Genomic DNA, 12047 nt, shown 5'->3' on the forward strand with positions numbered 1-12047 from the left:
ATTCTACCACCACATATGTTACTGAAATCTAAAATCTTGCTTGCAATGTGGATTGAAAGGATGAAGTCTTTATTAATCAATTTTTATATGAGTTAAAAAGATTGGATTTCTTGTAACCTTAATTTTTTCCATAGTTAGTCCAAGTTTTTGCTAGGCAAGTAAAAATCTATAAGACCAATACATCTAAACTATTATTACTAGGTATAAGAATTTTCATGCATGTCACAAAAAAAAAATCAACTTTTGCTATATAAGCCACACCTATTATTGATAGAAAAAAGATTTCAAGTGGTATTTCAAGCCAATACAAAGATTATCAAGATATTTTTAAAAAAGAAAATACAAATATTTTTCTAAAACATCAATTTTATGATTCTTTAATTGATTTGTAAGAAAGAACTCAACCACCATTTAGACCAATCTACACCTTATTGCAAAATGAGTTAGCTACATTAAAAGAATACATTGATGAGAACTTGGCTAAAAACTTCATATGCTATTTAAAATCTTTAACAAAAGTTCTTATCTTATTTGTGAAAAAAATGAGGGATCTTTGCAGATGTGTATAGACTATAAAGGACTTAACAAGATTACCATTAAGAATAGGTATTCTCTACCTCTGATTTCAAGATTTTTTGACCAATTCAATCAAGAAAAGATCTATATAAAAATAGATTTATGAAGGGTATACAACCTAGTCTGCATCAAAAAAAGAGATGAATAAAAGATTATTTTCAAAGCTAGGTGTGAATATTTTGAATATAATATCAGGCCTTTTGGACTTAAGAATGTACTAGTTGCTTTTTAACATTTAATAAATAATACCTTTTGTTTGTTTCTTGATGATTTTGTCATTTATTATTTAGATAGCATTTTAATCTACTCAAAGAATATAAAAGAATATGAAATTCATGTTTGTTATATATTAAAAAAACTAAGAGATGCAAGATTATACACCAAGATAGAAAAGTGTGTATTTTACATTACTCAAGTTGACTTCTTAGGATATATCATTTTAAATGATGGTCTTATAATAGATCCTAGAAAAGTCCAAACTATTATGGATTGAAAGATCCCAAAAATAATTAGAAATGTATAATTTTTTTTTAAAAATTTGTCAATTATTTCAAAATCTTTATCAAGATTTTTTTTAAAATTATAACTCTTCTTACACGTTTGACATGTAAAGACAAACTTAATTGAAGCAATGAAGGTAAAACTGTCACGGACACAGAATACAGACTTGATATCTACCAAGAAGTTCAAGAAGAACTGACAAGAACTAGATTAATCAGATGAATACAAGAACAACACCAGAGAGGTGAGCTAGAGCTCCAAGAGATATGTTGTCGAGACTGAAGAACTCTTCAGCCTTGATTCTAATATATACTCCTATTTAGGAAGCTTTTCAAGCAACTTCTACCAACTAGGAAGCTTCTAGAAGGTTCCTGAGACTTGCTTCTAGAAGGTTCTAGAAACTTATCTCTAGAAGGTTCTAAGGACTATGTCCCTAACATCTTTTACCAACTAAGAAGCTTCTAGAAGGTTTCAGAGACTTGTTTCTAGAAGATTCTAGAAGCTTGTCTCTAAAAGGTTCTAGAAACTTGTCTCTAGAAGGTTCTAAGGACTATATCCCTAACATTACCCCCTCCTTTAGCTTCGAGGTCTCTGAGAAGCAATGTTGTTGTCAATCAGTACCAACGTAAGAAAATGAAGATCTGTCGCATAACGTCTGCTATGAATTCCAACTGTTGTTCATAAGGTAAGTGGTTCATCGATCCTTGAAGCCAACGGTAGTGGCCCACTCCTTCAACTTCTGACCAAGCATGAACTTCCGTGTCTTCATTGTCAAATTATCGTGCAAATATGCCTTCTGGTTGACCATCATAAGCAGGCTCGAACTCAAATACAATCACCAGTGATCAGTTACTTGGTATCCTCCGTCGTCGTCGTGGTGCAGGTGGTTCTTCATCTCGGGGTTGCCTTCGTGAACTAGTTGGTTGAAATAACCTGACTGGCATAGTATCTATCTCTTGGCTATCCATATTAGAAGACCAAACTATGGCTACTGAAAAAATTCTAATTTATCTTGGAAAAAATAACTACATCAACTACGAATTTTGGTGGTGCTCTCTCCCTTTCTTATATTTTTGAGTGAGCAAGCTTCAGAAAGAAGCTATTGTCGAACCGACTTAGGTTTATGAGGATGTTGTTGATGAAACTCCTGTATCTTTTGCGGCGCATTGGTGAGATTTTCAGCTGGCTCCCATGTTCGCTCATTAATGTCGTAGCCGCACCAATGAACAAGATACTCCAACTTGCCCCACCTTTGCCAAGAATCCAGCATCTTTTCAACCTCGTATTCCTCGTAGTTCTCGATCTCAATACTAGGTGGCGGACATTGCACTCTTCCAGGAAAAGATGACTCGCAATAAGGCTCCAACAAAGAAACATGAAAGACTGGATGTACCTTCATAGAAGCCGGTAATTCCAGATGGTACGCCATTGGATTGATTTGCTTTTGGATTATAAATGGTCCCAATCTTTGATAGTCCAACTTATCACATGGTCGCTTGGTCTTGATATTCCGTCGAAGAAGCCATGTTTTATCTCCAATTTTGAAAGTAGGTGCTTGATTCCGAAATCTATCTGCAGACGCCTTGTAGGATTCTTGAGCGGATTGTAATTGAAGCTTCAACGTATTTTGAAGCTCTGATAGTTGTTTCGTAAATCCTTCAGCTGCTGGATTGTTATTTGTTGATGGACTCAATAAATCAAGCTTTGGATGATATCCATAGTTAGAAAAGAATGGTGTGTATTGAGTCGACGCATGGAGGGTGTTGTTATATGCAAACTCGGCTAGCGGCAGATATGTGATCCAATCGTCTTGCTGATAGTTGATGCTGCATCATAAGTATTGTTCCAAAACTTGCTTCACCCATTCTGTTTGACCGTCAGTTTGAAGATGAAAAGCTGAAGAAAGCTTGATATCCACCTTCAGTATTTCAAAGAGAGATCTCTAAAACTTTGATACGAATTGGGTTCCTCGATCTGATACGATATCATCTGGTAGTCCATGATATCGATACACATTATCGAGAAAGAGCCTTGCTGTGACTTCACTGGATGATGACTTTTTGCAAGGGACAAAGTATGCCATTTTTGTAAGCCGATCTACCACGACAAAGATGCTGTCAAATGAGTTCGATGATGGCAAGTCCGTGATGAAGTCCATGGAAATTGAAGACCATGATCGATGTGGAATTGGCAATGGCTGTAGGAGTCCATAAGGGCGATGCCGAGGATTCTTGGAACTTGAACAGATGTCGCAGGAGAGGACAAAATCTTTCACATCCTTCCACATTTGGGGCCACCAAAAATCTCGAGAAATAAGCTCCAAGGTCTTGTTGAATCCAAAATGTCCCGGAGCTAGAAAATCGTGGCGAGATTGAAGAACTCGGAGTCGTGCTGGTCCCTTTGGGATATATAACTGCTCTTCAAAATATAAAAGATCTCCCTCCACTTTGAACTTGTCATCATTGGCACGCTGCTTAATATCAATGGCTACTGAATCTTCAATGGTTACGGCATGTACCTGATTCAAGAAGTCAGCATCAATTGGCATAATAGTAGCGAAAAGCTGAAATTGCTCTGGCTTCAACAATGTCGTACATTGTTGATCAAACGCTACTTCTCCAACCTTTGGTACAAGATACGTTCTCCTCGATAAGGCATCACATAGTCCTTACTGCTTTTCAGGTCGATAAGTTATAATAAAATCGAACCTAGATAGTAACATACTCCATCGAGCTTGACGTCGATTTAGAACTCGAGCTGACATGAAATACTCCAAATTCTTGTGATCTGTGTATACGGTCACTGGATGTGCAGCTCCTTCAAGAAAGTGACGCCATTCTTGGAAAGAATCCACTATAGCAAGAAGTTCCTTGTCGTGGATCTGATAATTGATTTCTGCAGCAGATAACTTTCGAGAATGGAATGCAACCGGATGGAGCTTTTTGTCTTCTCCCATTTGTGAAAGTACAGCTCCCAAAGAAAAATCCGAAGCATCAGTATCTAAATAAAAGGCCTTTGTAAAGTCTGGATGTACCAAGATTGGAGTCGTTGTAAATGCGGTCTTCAGGTTTTGAAACGCCTTCTCTGCTAGAGGTCCCCATTCCAGCTTATTCTTGCATGTCAACCGAGTGAAAGGAGCAGCAACTTGAGAATAATTCTTGATAAAGATATGATAGAAGTTGACAAAACCAAGAAAGCATTGCACGTCTCTAACCGTCTTCGGAACCTCCCAGGACACGATTGCTTCCACCTTCTTGGAGTCCATCTTCAAGCCTTCCGTAGTCCCAACGAACCCCATAAACTTCATCTCTATTTTGTGAAATAAACACTTCTTCAACTTGGCATATAGTCCTCGCTCACGTAGTTTCTCCAATACCAAACGAACGTGTTTTTCATGCTTTCCTCATTTTTGGAGAATATCAAAATATCATCCAAATAGATGACAACAAAATTGTCAAGGTACTCTCAAAAAATGTCATTCATCATATGTTGAAAGACTGCTGGAGCATTGGTAAGACCAAAAGGCATGACATTATATTCAAAATAGCCATACCTTGTACGGAACGCTGTCTTCTATTCATCTCCTTCCTTGATTCGTACGAGGTTGTAAGCTCCCCTTAGATCAATTTTTGTAAAGATCCTTGCACGTCCAAGTTGTTCTAAGAGACCAGAAATCAAGGGTAATGGGTAACGATTCTTCTTTGTTACCTTGTTGAGGCCTCGATAGTCCACGCACATCCGCAACGAGCCATCTTTCTTCTTCACAAATAAGATGGGTGCTCTAGGTGACGATTTTGAATGACGGATGAAGTTCTTGGCTAGATTCTCGTCAATGTACTTCTGCAACTCCGCCAACTCCATCTGCGATAGATTGTAGATTGGGCCAAAAGGTGGTTGTGTTCCTTCCTGCAAGTCTATGGCACAATCATATGGTCTGTGTTCCGGTAGGATGTCGGCATTTTCCTTTTGAAATACGTCTTTAAAATCCTTATATTGCTCCGATATACTTGTTGTCGAGATCTTTTCCCCGGTAGTTGGAGCCGCATAAATGACAAACGGTGTGTCTCCCTTAGAAAATCTTATAAACGCTCTTGCTTCAATAAATAAGGATTTCTCTATTCGGGGTTTTCTACTAGGCTTGCTCTTGGGTGGTTTTGTGAGAAAGGTCATCTTCCGCAACTTCCAATCTATGGAGGGGTTATGCTTTTTCTAACCATGAAAGACCAAGAATAACAGGATTTGATGGGATTCTAATAATATTGAAAATAATATGACTACTATGGTCCTTAAACGTCACTTCTATAGGTTCTGATTCATGGATGACACTACCAGACAATAAAGGTCGTCCATCTATGACCTCAACGTGAACAAGTTGGGATTTTTGTACTAAAGGGATCTTATGACGCTTTGCAAATTCTTTGTCTAAGAAACAAGCAGATGCTCCTGAATCTAATAATGCTAAGATTCTCAGTTTTTGAGGGCCAATAAGCAAAAGGATTGTAAAACAAAGGGCAGGTTGAGCGGAAAGAAAGGAACCTGGTTGTTGTTGCGATATTTCACTATCCAGCCGCACGATTCCTATTGTGGCTGGGCATCGTCATTTTCCTGAATAAATGCGCCCTTAGTCTTGATAATACGTCGATTTTGCTTCTTGGGGTAGTTTCCAACTTTGTGGCCTTCTTCACCACAATACAAGCATAGACCTTCCTCCATACACCGCTTTTTTTCCTCAAAATAAGAGATTTGACACGTACCGCATCAATTTGCATGTCTTCTACCTCTGAATGTGAATTCACGCTGCTTGCCGACATAGTTGGAGTGTGGCGAATCGTATGTTGTCTTGAACGTTGGTCTTGGCGACGTTGGAATAGGCGGTTATCGTATTTCACAGCTTGGCTAATAGCTTCGTTGAGCATTTGCGGATCAGGAAGAGTTAACAGCAAATCCTTCACATCATCCCTTAAACCCCAATAGAATTGACTCATCAACGCTTCTTCGTCCCAATTGATGTCGCATGCTAATTGCCTGAAGTTCGATGCATAGACTGATGTAGAACGCATCCCTTGTCGTAGTGACCGGATCTTTATTGTAGCCCATCGAACCTTGTTGTGTTCACAAAATGCTTTCGCAAATGCCTCCAAAAAGGTTTCAAAGTTATTTAGTATGGACGATCGTTTCTCAAACAAAGGAGCAAACCATGATAGAGCTTGTCCTGTAAATAAGGTTCCAACAAGCCCAACACGTGACTCCTCCGTTGGATAGCGTTCGAGCTGTAAAGCTGTTATTAACCTGATTTGGTTGACGAATCCTTGAAACTTGGAACGCGTACCATTTAACTTGTCCGGAAGGCTAACTCGGGGTTCCTTATGTTGTAGAACCAGCGGTGCTTGTCGAACCTCAGGTAAAGTTGCTTCTCCAAGTGTAGAAGTTTGAGGCTGGTGCAACCTAGATTGTGCCATCTCAGATGCTCCATCATTATGAAGCCTTGCCACGACTCCTTCAATCTCTGCAGTTCTTTGCGATAACGTAGCGAGGGCATTCATGATAGCATCTAACTTGGACTCTGAACTTTCTGTCATACTAATGTCTTGGCCCCCGACCATTCTAAGAGAAGGACAAAAATGACTCTACAAGAAGACAATATTGGTTTAGAGGAGGGTACTCCGCAACCTCTAAAATGCCTTAAGAGCTTCAAGAAAAGGAGTAATCCACTCTTTCCAAGAAGAATAAGACTCCAATATTATAACAAAAGAAGTATCAGTTTAGAGGAAGGTAATCCGCAACCTCTAAAGTGCTAGTATACTTCCAAGCAGAGGGATAATCCACACTCTAACAAAGAAGAAACTAGCTCTGATATCTGAGGTGAGTGAAGTCTCGACAAACTGTCACGGACACAGAATACAGACTTGATATCTACTAAGAAGTTCAAGAAGAACTGACAAGAACTAGATTTATCAGATGAATACAAGAACAACACCAGAGAGGTGAACTAGAGCTCCAAGAGATGTATTGTCGAGATTAAAGAACTCTTCAGCCTCGATTCCAATATATACTCCTATTTAGGAAGCTTCTCAAGCAACTTCTACCAACTAAGAAGCTTCTAGAAGGTTCCAGAGACTTGCTTCTAGAAGGTTCTAGAAACTTATCTCTAGAAGGTTCTAAGGACTATGTCCCTAACATCTTTTACCAATTAAGAAGCTTCTAGAAGGTTCCAGAGACTTGCTTCTAGAAGATTCTAGAAGCTTGTCTCTAGAAGGTTCTAGAAACTTGTCTCTAGAAGGTTCTAAGGACTATGTCCCTAACAGAAGCATCTTTTAAAGCTTTCAAGATAATATTTATTTTTATACTAATTTTGTATCTTATTGATTTTTTTAAGGTACTGTTTATGGAAATAGATGCATCATACTTTATCATGAATGTCGTTTTATCACAAATGGCAATAGATAATAAACTCCATCCAATAGCTTTTTATTCTAAGAAAATTTCAATAACCAAGATTAATTATGAAATTTACAATAAAGAATTTCTTATAATTATGGATTCATTTTAAGAATAGCATCATTATTTAGAAGGTGCCTTCAAACAAGTCACTATATATATAGATGACAAGAACCTTAAGTATTTCATGTTGGCACATGTTTTGAATCGTCACCAAATTTATTGGAGTATGTCGTCTTAAAGATTTGATTTTAATATTATTTATGAATTTAAAAAACAACAAAATTTATCTAATGTCCTTTCTAAACATTTTTATCATGCTTCAAAAGAAAGAAATGCATCTTTTGATCAAGAATGAATAAATTTCTTAAAGTCAATGTATTTTTTATTTTTAAGCAATAAAATCAATATTAACTGTTGATTCAATCTTTTTTAAGTAAGTTCAATTAAATATGTCTTTTGATCTTCTTATTCATGATATTAAAAATAATTCTTTTGAATCTTATGATTCTTCTAAATTCAAATTTAAGAATAATTTATTCTATTTCTAAGAAAAATTATACATTCCAAAAGGCAAATGACAATTACATATTCTTCAAGCTTATCATGACTTTCTAATATCCAAATATTTTTGATACAATAAGACTTTGGAGCTAATATCTTGAGATTTTTGATGGTTTCAAATGTGGAAGGCAATCAAAGACTTTGTACAATCATGTGATATTTTTTTAAGATTCAAAACTCTTTGTTATTGACTTTATAGACTTTTTTAACCATTACATGTTTCAAAATAATCATGGTCTTTTGTTTTTATGGATTTTATGACAAATCTTTCAATTATAGATTTGTATGATTCTACTATTACAACTTGATATTTTTGACTTTTTTAAAAGTCAAAAATCTTGAGGCAAAAGTTTTAGTAAATTATTTCTTTAAACTATATATAATAATGAAGGTGTAATTAAAGAAAACTCAAGAATAACAAAAGATCGATGCGGATGCTTATTGCAAATAATAACCATAATTCACCATAAGTAATAAGATATGGTTTTTTTGTCATGACATCAAGACTACTTGTCCTTGTGATAAGTTGGACTATCGTAGACTTCGACCATTTCCTATTTGTGAATAAGTCAATCTTATTGCTTATCAATTACATCTACTAGAGTCTATGAAGATTCATCATGTATTTTATGTATCTCTTCTTGACCCATACAAGACAATAAATGTTTTGGAAAGAAGATAAATACCACCTCCTCCTATAAAAGTAGATAATAATCAAAAGTTTGAAGTAGAAGAAGTTTTAGATTCAAGGCAATGCTAAAATAGATTGAAATATCTTGCTCATTGGTGCAGATATGATATTAGTGAATACACATGGAAACTAGCAAAAGATCTTGTAAATACAGCAAAGAAGATTGAGGCTTTTCATTGACAACATCCATCAAAACTAAGATAAAAAAAAACAAGATCTATAAAAGTTGATGATTGCTTCTTGTAGACCTTGTTCCTAAAAAGGAGGATAATATCATAGAAATATATATTTATTCCAATTACTACCTATATGATTAGGTTGAATTAGATAAAAATAGATTAATTTCATTACATCTTCTAGAATAACTTCATAGATATGGTTTTGACTTTATACATGTTTGTAGTTGATTAATAGGTTAGAAACTTGGTCAACAAATTAACCATGTGTCACATGTGTTAATAGCTTGTGAAACAAATTAATTATGTGGTGCACATATAAAAAACTTAACTTGCAAGTTAAAATATATGTCTTGCAAAGTCAACATGTATTAAGAAGTTTTATAGAACATCACCACATAACTCCTAATTAGATAGTATTTACGAAGGGAAGACAAAAGCCTTCTTTATTCTTATTAATACCTTTCTAATCTTTAATCTTGTTTCAAGACTTTCTAGTCTTCTTATCTTTAGCAATACCTATTTTAATTCAATATATTACCATCTTTGAGAGATTTTTTAATCTTTTCAAGTGATACAAGAGTATATTGAAGATTTCTTTTCTCAAGAATCATAGCCTTGACATTTGATAATATCAAGCTTCTATTGTTTGGTAGTTTAAAGTCTTTGCAAACCAATTAATGAAATATTTTTGTAGTATATATTTGTAATTAATAAGAGTTTTACTCATTAAAATTATTTTAAATATGATTTTTTAAAAATATAATATATATTTTAAGAATCCTACAAGATCATAGATATAGGTAATACATTGTCTTTTTAACTTATTTCTAATTTTATAAATATTAGTAGTTGTGATAGCTAAATATGAATATATTTTTATTTTTTTTAAATTATTATATTTTAAATATTATGATATAATTATTAGTTATTTCATTAATAATTAGATAATTATAAATAATTATATTATTCTTTAAAATATATAAATACCATTATATTTATAGGGTGTTGCTATAGTCATTATAACTTATCATGTACAACATGTTATCACAGTTTTTACTAATGCCACTAGAAGCTGCATTAAACTTGCATAGCATATCACAATGTACTTTATAAAATATTTCTAATGCATACTACAATGAAAAAAGTGCATATGCTTTATTAGTGTATAATTTTGTATTGCATAAAGTATATAATAGTGTGCAATGCAAGTTTAAGGCAACTTCTAGTGACATTAGCAAAAATTGTAATGATGTATAGTGGATGGCAAGTTGTGGTCGTAGTAGCAAAAATTGTGGTGGTATTAGTAACATTCTATTTTTATATGTAAATTTGTTTTTGATAAAGCAAATACTTTAATATCTATAATTTTTTTGAAGACATATATATATTTTTTAATCAATTGATATACAATGTTAAAATTATTTTTGTAATTCTATTTTTGATTTATTTTTAAAAATATCAAAACTTTGTTTTATATGTCTGTCTATATTGAAAAAATGAGTTTATATTCTGCATCTATATAAAGAGTTTATATTCTACATCAGTAGTATGTTTTGTATAATGAATATTAAATTTAAATTTTGATTCAAATTTTAAACTTATTGATCATACATATAGTACTGTTATTCACTTAGTTTTTGTTTCTATCTTTGAATAAAATATAATACCAAATAGCAATGAACTTAAATGTATAATCATTTCATATAATCATTACATATACACATAAATTTGACTATATTTTGGAAAAAAATCATGAAACAATTTTTATACTTTCTCTTGTCAACCTATATTTATCCTTGTGCTACTTCTTCTTTAGAAGAGTACTAAAAGTTTTATTGACATTTTGCCTAATATTTTTGTAAAAACACTTTTAAAATCGCATGCACGTATAGATATGCAAAAAATTGATTCGTTTGAGAGAGAAACATATTGAGAAGATACACCCTTTTTTAACTCTTAGAATTAATCCAACAAAAATATAATTTTTTTAGTGAGTTCCTCATGAACTGGTTTTAAAATAGATGTGATTTGAAAAAAATCATAATCAAATTTAATGAATTCATAGAAAGATTCAATAAATTCTTTGAATGTTTTATGTTTTTCTTACAATTAAGAACTGTTACATATTTTATTACTAGTACCTCAAACTATGTGTTTCTGAACAGGGTAGATTATACATATATATATATATATATATATACACATTTACTATCCACTTTACCAAAAATTTACTAATTATATTGCTAAAGAGTTTTCCCAGTTTGAACAATCTTATTGGCTGAATATGTTTTAATGCCAAAAAATTCATTTTGGTAGTAGAATAAGAAGTAGCTCAACCATCAAGCAGTGATATATATATATATTATACTTTAAGGTGTTGATTTTTTTATTAAATATTTAAAATAATATAAAACCATTTAGAACTTAATTCTAATAATGAAAAATACAAACTGAAAATAGATTGATTGTAATTGGTCTCAAAATTTATTATATTAAACTTTCAAAAACATTTAATAATAATAAAAAAAAAAGATTGACTGCTACCTGGATTTTTGTGGATTATGGATTTTCTTGTCTTGACTTTTACAATGAGGGGATTGTAAAATTAAATTTCGTAATGATAAATTCAAGAATAAAGTAAATAAAATAAATAAATATCTTAATTAATAAATTAAAGTCTTAAATTATTCAACATCATTGCTAAGTTGAAAATAGTTAGACCAAGGCATGACAAGATTATTTTGAATAAAAATTAAAAAAGAGAAAAGAGAAGTAAAAATAAAAATATACATTTCAATTCTTAAATTCTTGTATTTAACATCCTTGGTAGATTACAATCCAATGATATATACTGTAAGGATTTCAAATACTAAAGGATGGCAAGTTGGATCTAATAGTTCTAAGAGTGTTGTAATGAGGTTGGCCAGTTTAAATCCCAATTGTAAAATTCCAACCATGCCTGTTGAAAACTTGCTGAAAGTTCTTCACCTCTACACTGTTAAGAAAAACAAAAACAAAGAGAAAAAATAGAAAAAAACAGAAAAGCTAATGGGACCGTAAGTTCCTTTGCAAAAGATAGTGTGATAATTAACCAACAA

Source organism: Physcomitrium patens, chromosome 14 (assembly GCF_059467195.1).
Source record: "Physcomitrium patens ecotype Gransden chromosome 14, ASM5946719v1, whole genome shotgun sequence".
In the NCBI taxonomy this organism is placed as follows: Eukaryota; Viridiplantae; Streptophyta; class Bryopsida; order Funariales; family Funariaceae; genus Physcomitrium; species Physcomitrium patens.